Below are 9,065 nucleotides of genomic sequence, written 5' to 3' on the forward strand. Positions count from 1 at the left end.
CTGTTTCTTTTACAGAACACACAAATAGCTGGGGCTTTGTCACATACCAGGCACCAGACTTTATGTGAGCTATGGGACATATTCATGTTTCTTACACTTAGAAAGAAAGGATTACAGTGTTTATTTCAGCAGTGTGAATGTTACTTGCTTGTGTGTTACTTTGCCTACTTTCTTGTACATTTTTTATACCTTACTTTGCTTGCTTGTACATTTTTTATACCTTACTTTGCTTGCTTGCTTGCTTGAAGTTTTGTTCACTGCGCTCTTCAAGCTCTGAGTAAAATCAGTGGGAAAACGCCCAAAGACTTCAGTGAGAGCAGAATTAGGTCTGATGTGAGCTGAATGCAGCACTTCTGTACAGAATATGAAGTTCTCTGTCATTTTCGTTACTGCATATGTACAGAGTGTCCACCAGTGTGATCTCTGCTGAGCAATTAATTCTGAGAGTACGTCAGAAGAGGTGGCAGACATTATGGTGTTAAGACTCTATCTGCAGAGAAAAAAAAAAAGTTTAAAAGAAGAATTTGTTGTTTTTCTTAGCCAGACCGCAACACAAAAGGCACTTAGAGCCCTATTTCCACATGTGACTGTGCTTGGGGAAAGCACCATGTCATGTGGAGATCAGTGACGTTATTCTTACCTTTTCAGCAGTACTGTGTGACCTTTAGTAAGCACGAAGAAGCTCTTTACCTCCAGAGAAAGGCCCTTCAGAAGCACAGTGCCTGAGGCATCCTAGTCACGTGGAGGCAAAAATGCTGCTTATTAAGGCCTCAGTTCTCCTTCCTGCAATACCAGCTCTCCTGTCCGCACCTTGAGCAACCCCAGCTTTGCCAGGCGTATCAGGTCTGACAAGACCGAAGCCGTTGGTGCTCTTGCCAGTGCTCTGGCAAGAGCAGCAAGTAACTAAAGAGAAATAGCTACTAGCAGTACTTGGAGGGATGTATTTCCTCTGCTATACCTGACCTCTACTGTGCCATGCCTTAGTCAATACTAATTCCCCACATTTGATTTCCTTTTGAGAGACTTCTGAGACTGGAGTTTAGAGAGAGCTTCTCCAGCAGAGTGCATGTTACCTTGATGCTGCCAGTGCTCCTGGCCCAGTCCCCCTCTGAGCACAGGGCAAGGGGTCCCACTGATGTCTGCAGGCTACTTAGAGAGGCCAAATCCACAAAATGGCATCAGGGTCCTGCCCCTATGTGAAAATACACTATACAGCTGAGTGGTGAAACTGTTCATGTCAGAAAAGTGGCTTTGCGACCCATCTCACAAAGGAGGACTAATACATTCAAAATTCTGAGTTGTGTGAAAGCACCTCTGATTTAGATACCCAGGCAGGAAAAAGACCCTAGAGAGGGATCTTAATTGACAGGCAGTCATAGTAAAAGATGCTGTTGCAAAATCTTATAACCGCTTGCAATCAGTATAAATATGAGCACTTTAACCCAAACTGCCCATAAACGTCTAAGAGTTTCACATTTGCCAGAAACTACAAAATGACTCTTTACCAAAAGAATCTATCTGCAAGTATCCTGAAATAAACATTTAATTTCACAATAAACATCATCATCACAATTTTGCTTCTACTGCCTCTTTTTACTTTCCATTATGTGCTTCTTTTTAATGCCTCTAGCTAAATCTGCTAATAATGGGATGGAATAAGGATTAGCTTGTTTGCGTGCTCCTGTTGGCGGCTGTTCATAGGGGGGGTGGAGCAAAATGATTATATCCTCTTTTCAGCATCTTTGCCCTGGCTCCTGCAAAAGCACATCTTGCCCTGGTGATGCTGTGAGATGCTTCAAAATGCCAGCTGTACTAGCACTTTTGTTGGCAGTCTCAGCAAAAAAACTGAATGTCATCAAATAGGTTGCAATGCATGGGAACCTGGAAGTGAGCAGGTAAAAGGACGTGCAGGTATACGTAGGTCCTGGGAGTTTGGAACAGCACTAAAGGCGTGTTTAAGCATAAGCACAGATGCATGCATTTTAACTGCGTCAGCATTGAGTGGGAACATGTCGGGTGGGAATATGTTGCAGAATATAAGATGGTCTTGCCTCATGCACAATAAACACACAAGGAGGCATTTTTTATATCAAGGTTGTAGGGAGCTTTTGAGTGACCTGCTAGATGCCTTCCGTGCAGACAGACCTTGAAGGGGATGTTTCAAGAATAACCCAGAGGGGTAAAGGATCTCTTGTATGCCGCTGGTGGGGCAGAAGCAGATGGCAAACACTGAGAGGAGTTCCCTTCCTCCATCCAGCTTGTGGGTTCCTCTGGATGAGCTTTCATCCAGCTTAGAGGTTAGGCATTAGATTTGGACTGAATGTCAGCAGAGGTCTTGTACATAACATAGTCAAGCCTTAACCATTATGCCCTGTTTAGAGCTTGGCAGTACTTCTTCCTACTGTATTATCTTGGGGTTTTTTTTTCTTTTTTTAATTAGGTTTTCCCCATTCATTTCTTTCTTTCCAGCTCTGCTCGTGAAGTGTTTGTGACCCTGCATAGTCAGCCTGGCTATCTGGTTTCCCAAACGCATGGCATTTGGATATTAACGCATTATCATTCAGATTGTTATGACTAATATTCAGGATCTTGTCAATACCCAAAGAAACAACAACAAATGAGGCAAAAGTGAGCATTTAGAATTTATTGGCACTTCCAAAAGTCTTATGAAGAGTTGAAAGTGCAGATATAAATATGTATTAAGTTGTCTTGGAGTGAAAAAAAAGTTTTGAACATGAAAATTTCAAGTCCTTAGAGCTTTCTGGTATTAGTCCTAAAATAAAATCTGTCCTTTCTTCTACAGCATCCTTCAAAGGTCTTTTGTTAGAGTACTTATCTGCTGCTTTTTCAGCAAAGACCTGTGTCAGTAGTGTGGGTTCTAAAACATTTCGGGGGGGTTAGACAAGCACATTTTTTTCTTCCCCCCACACTTGTTTTATAGCTTGACCATTCTCCTTTATTAATGCTCATGACAGGTTTGTTTTAATGGGTTGCTCCTCATCTTGTTTTATTTCGAGCTTTTTTTTTGGCTTGATTTGTCTTTTTTACTTCCCTTTTCATTGACTAGGAGCTATAGCTTTTGACAGTCTTATGCAGAATGGATTTTAAAATAATAATAAAAAAAAAGGAACCTTTTTTTTCGTGCATGTTCCTGTAATAGCTTGCCAAAGGCACAAAAATATGACAGTTATATCTCCTTCATTTTTCTCAATTTGAACTGAATTGGTGAGTGAAAGTCAGGACTTAATTCTGTAGTACAGTACTAGCTGAGGGACAATCACATAACAGAGCATTATCGATATGTCAGTTGTGGTCATCCTGCATACATGGACATGGAGGAGTTTTGATGGTCAGCAGCCTGGCCTGTTTCAGCTGTGCTCTAATATACCCAGCATGCTAACTTAAAGGCTGTCCTGAGATCACATAAACGGTGACTTTTTCAGATGTTGTCACCAAAAGAATAAACAGGAGGCCTAAAATCCACCCTTGTGATTGGGCTCTCAATGCGGCATCTGGGAGAGTCAGCTGAGAACTGGAATTGGCTAATTAGCAAAAAGCGCAAAACGGATTTTCAGAGCATCTCTGCTTCCGAGGCAGACTCACGTTAACAGGAAATGCCCTAACCAAACACATCGCCACAACAATAGCTGCATGACCTGCTGGTTGCTCCAGCTGATGTAGCTGAAAATCAGATTAACCTTTGACATCTGTGGGTCATGGCCTTTCAATGTTTGTGTGGAACAGCCTATGAAACTTGATAGAAAGGACGCTTTCAAACAGATTAAAAGCAATAAAAATCATCACAGTCTTCTGCTAAATAGCAGAAATAGAATAAATATGCTGACCTCCTGGAAATATAATTATTTGTGAGTGAACATCTGTGTTTCCAATTCTTTGTTTAATGTAAAGCATTTAAAAAAGAAATCTTCAGTGATTTCTGTGAAGCTGTAGCCCCTTATGCAAGTGATGCATACACCTCAATCACATTTAATTAACAAAGGTAAATAATTAGTATGGCATAACCTAGTGCTGATGATTACCAAGTGTTTCTTGGCGCAGCCACTGAAAATAGTCCTTATCATGACGCGGGGGAATTCCCTGCATCCTGCGTTTTCCGACTCAGTTCCCGCTCCCTTGCTGTCACCTCCCTGCAGCCGAGAAGTGCCGTGGCCAGTGCTCGAGGATGACACCACTGTGAGAACACCATGGCCTCAGAGGCTGCCTCATACTTTTACTGCAGTGTAACTGTGGTACCACATGGCAGATTCGAGACCGAGACTTCTCAGCAGCCTTGGTGAAACTTATTTTTGTCTCCTTGAAGATAAGAACAAAAAAACTCAGTGGAGATAGTCTGTGTTGCAGTGGCTGGGAATGTAAAGTCGACATTTATCTGTTGTTTGCTAGTGAAGGGTTTAGGTGGGTGGGCAGCAACCCTGTAAGATGTTCTCCTTGATAGTTTGCATGATACAGAAACAGCCCAGCTGTGGGAAGTCGTGATCACCTAACATTTCTGGAGCGATCAGTGAGAGATGCAGGTCTGAAAATCAGGGTCAGAAAAGGCGTGATAGTGGGATGAGAGTCCACAGCTCAAAGGAGACTGGAGAAAAGTATTGGCACCACAAAGACAACTGCAATGCTCCATTAAATCTGATGAAGCCTGAAATTCAAAGCTGGTAGGGAAGGCTTATATAAACTGCATAGGAAGCATTTAAAAATGCTGATAAGCAGGTATCTTTCGGACCTGTTGTCAGCCTCATTGCTGCAATAGGTTTTCAAGGATGAAGTTCTGTTAGAGAAGTTTTTCAGGAACATTTGACCTGTTGGTACTTTGAGTCAAAACCAGTCACTCCCTGAAGTTTAAGCAAACGTGTCTGAGGAAAACAGTGCAAGCACTGTACTGCTCTACTTCCCTGCTTTTTTCCCTGTAGTCCTCACAGGGGATTTTGTGACACAGGATTATATTTCACCCGTACAACTCTCTTTTTATTCAAGAGGCCCTAAAGCCATTCAGTGACATCCCACACCCAGTTCTTTTAATGAGGGACTGGAACTGGTCTCCGCCACGGTGGAGTCCTGAGATTCTCGCCACCCCTCTGTGGGAGTGTGCTGCGGAGCTCAGCTGAGGTGCCTGAGGCTTTTAATGGGGTCCCTCAGAGCCCCCATCCCTCCTCTTTGAGCAAAAACTTTCAAATGACAAGAAATCCTCCTTAGGATGAAAACAGAGAATGGTGCCCCTACAGGTCCCCATCTCTACCCCTTCTGTGAGACCAGGAGAGAAGCGGTTTCTGTAGAGAAGCAGCCACTCCTTAGGGAAAAAATGGTTGAGATTATTAAGATAGGGCAGTGGAGAGTTGAAGCAAGGCTGGAATAGAAGTGCTGTCTGGGTGAGGTGGAAAAGGCATCCAGGAAATTTAATATGATATTAAGTCAATAATATGGATTATGGTAATTATGGATTATTATCATAATAATTCCATAATTAGTTCCATAGTAATGATTCAGCAAAAACTCCAGTCCTTGGTGAAAATGAAGTTTGGAAATTAATGATTTAATGAATAAAGAATGATTTGATGCTATTGATGTAAGCAACATTATCCATAATTTTATAGCCATATATTAAACATGTTCACTGAGACCAGGCAAGAAATTCATAGCCATTTAAGAGACCGTGAGGTTGTTATTCTGCACAATACAGCCATGAGTGCTCACGGAAACTACAGAGGTAGGACTCATTTCAAGCTGCTCATGAAGCAGCCAAGGAAAGCAAACCTGATTTTAGAAAGTCCTGCCATTTGGCTTCTGCTGCAGCTGCCGTTTAGCTTCAGCAACATTTGTGTAGACTTAACAGCTCTGAGAAACAGGACATTTCTATCAGATGCCCAAAGATGCGTTTAGGATCTGGTTTTAAGCATTTGGCTTTGACATTCTGACTAAATAGTAATTTTTATAAAATGTCCTGGTGACTGTAATTCATCAGAAATAAGGGCAAGCAAGGTATTGCCATCTTCAACACTTGTTTTTTACTGTTGATTACTATGACCTCATCAGCTGTATCTTAAACACTGATTTGAAAAAATAAATTTACTCTATTGTAATACTGCAAGAATGCATAAACCCAGCTAGATTTTTATATGACAGCTTGACAGAATTGCTTACCCACGTAAAATTACTGATGTGTGCTAACATTTGCAAGATTAGGACATAATCATATTGTCTGTCCATTTTTATGATATTCCTGATACCGAAGACAGCACTGAAGCAGACTAGCAGTGCATGTAGTTTGGTTTTGCTAGCTTACGTAACGCCAGCGGTCATAGCAAAATGAAATAATGCAGGCATCAGCAGGACAGAGCTGCCAGAGGAAATACCCAGCATTCCTGATAATCTCCTTACAACCTGTGCTGAAGCCCAGCCGTTGCACCTTCTCGGTTAAATTAAAGCGCACTCAGATAGGGTCACCCCTGATGAAATCACGCTGTCCAAATGCAGAGCTGGCACAGGCTCTCTGTAACGGAGAACCGTAGATCCCAGCAGCTTCTGCTCCTCAGGCTTTTAGACAGTTATCCTTTGTAGAAATACAATGCTCAATGCATTCTTGTATGAATCATATGTGTTCTTCCTCTTTAGTCTCCTACAAACAAGTTCTCAGTATCTCTCTGTATCACTTCTAGTAGACCAGTAACAGAGTGGTTGTACGTCCTGTATAATGAAAAGTGCATATGAGCTCAGAATGCTCTTAATAAAATATAGATTAATTCCATAGCAAAAAAAAAAAAGCAAAAAATAAAAAACTATGCAGAAGACTGCTGCCTGTACAACAGAGGCAAACTTTGAGTGAGAATTTCCTTTAGGGCAGTGCAATGATCTTTTGATATTTTTTCATGTAAATGTTTTCAGACTGTTTTTTCTTTTCCTTTCGCAGAAGGAAAATAAAAATTTTTTAAAAAGCCAGAAGGCAAAATATTACCACATCTTAAATTTGAACAAGTTCTTCTGGTTTCTTTCATAAATACCATTAACGCTAAAAGGGAATTGTGCGCTCAAATTCGGAGGCATCCGTGTGATCATATGGTTCACACTAAAGTTCAATCTGGATAGCAGTGTTTTAATGTGGTATTAGGAAAAAAAAAGGTGCCCCAAGGCTGGCCACTTCTTCTTACCCAGTCTAGAGAAAGAATGCTCTCTGTAGGGATCTTTGAAAAGATATGTCACATGCATGCATGCATATGCCTGCATACGCAGTCTGTATAAAGCACTGTATGCTTTTGCAGGGGGTGCGTGACACGAGCCGTGCTGGGTGCAGACCAGGTGAAGCAGTGGGTTTCAGCATGGGCACGGTGGCTGCACCGACGCTGAGCTGCTGGGGTGGTCCCTGGCACGACCACCAGCACGTGCCCTGCCGGGCACCCGGCACGGCTGCCGACCCGCAGCCCGCAGCCCCTCTTCGCTGTGCGGGGGGAAGGTCACGTGAGAGGCCTGTTCAGCGGGCAAAGCCACCAGGATCATGCTGCCACCATCGCCTAGCAGGGGTACCCCAACACCTTGTGTCCTCTGCACTCCCCGGGGAGATATAGCACTAAAGTACATGGTACATGGCAGTACTCCCTCCCACAGCCTCCAAAACCCATAATGTGTACAGCACATACAGCCTGTGGCCTAAAGGGACAGGCTGTTTTCCGCTGGGAGAGCTTCTCCTCTGCAGCTCTGTAGGTGACACACATTCAGGCCTGTTGCTGTCAAAGGGTATATGTGTATAAACAACAGGACACTGTTCTTGGTTACAGATTGCCTTCAGGATAGCTTTCTCTTGAATAACTGGCCTGATCCTCCTCTAACTGGTTGCAATTTACATCCAGCAACGCAATCGTGGTGATTCCTGGGTGCGCAAGTATGGATCAGATCCGAATCAGGAGCAATTTCTGGTTTCCCACTGGTGTGCATTGCCGGTGAAGTCGTACGATTTCTGGAGGAAGTCGCTGTAAGTGTAGGCTATCACAAAAATCGCAGCAATTGCTCTGTGTAGAAGATTGAGTCCACTTACAGCGTATCCTCATCCCTATCCATCTTCTTCCTCTGTGATTCAAAGTTGCAATGGTATCCATCATAGCAGAAAGGAGACAACTCAGCTGTAATTATAAATGACACTTTTGAGATCAAAAGATGTAAACAGTTTCTTCCAACTGTGTTTGGCCCTCCAATTCCCCAGCCAACCAAATGCTAGAACATGCTCTGCTGGGATGCAAATAACTTGGAAGATGAAGAGCTGCGATCACCGTGTTGTCTCCCCAAGCCCTGGCCAAGATTTTGGTGGACATAAGAAGCTGCATCCCCTTGCAGTGTAGCAAAAGGCTACAAGTGCTCACGTGTGTACAAAAGCCAGTACTGACCCAACGAGATGCTGGCATCAACATGCACACGCAAACTTCACTATTTTAAAAGCGGATGTCTCAGCCCTCTGCTGACGTTTTCAAGAGCATTGTTGACTCCATATGTGTCTTTTGGCTCCCTGCTTTTTATTTCTCTGTTTTATCTGCTGGCATGCTTAGAGTGTTAGAAGTTGAATTTAACCTTGTTGAAAGAGGACTGTTTCTATTTTAAATTGAGGCATTTTGTGCAGAAGTCGCATTTTGCTTGCAACATTTCCTTAAGGCTAAATATCTGTGTTGGAATTCCTAGATGATGATATAAAAACAGTAGAATGAGCTGCGGAAGAGCAACTGCCATTTTGAATCTCAGCTTAATGACATCCTTGCTATTTTGTAACTGGAACTATTTTATACCCAATACAATTGAAGGAATAGGAACAATATATATTTTTGTGATAGATTTAGCCTTTCTTTTTTTTTACCAAATTTCTTATGAGCACATCATGATTCCTTCAAAAGGATTTGTTTAAATATCTTGGACTGTTTTGTCTCCCAAACTGCCGTATTCCATGGAGGGATTGGCAAGAGTTACTTTCCAACATCACCTTCTTACACTCTGCTGAGTAGGTGTCATTGCTGAGGCAAGTCACATGGTGCAGCTACTATTCATTGCCTGGGTGAGTGTGTACTTAACCTGCT

Source organism: Dromaius novaehollandiae, chromosome 1 (genome assembly GCF_036370855.1).
Source record: "Dromaius novaehollandiae isolate bDroNov1 chromosome 1, bDroNov1.hap1, whole genome shotgun sequence".
NCBI lineage: Eukaryota > Metazoa > Chordata > Aves > Casuariiformes > Dromaiidae > Dromaius > Dromaius novaehollandiae.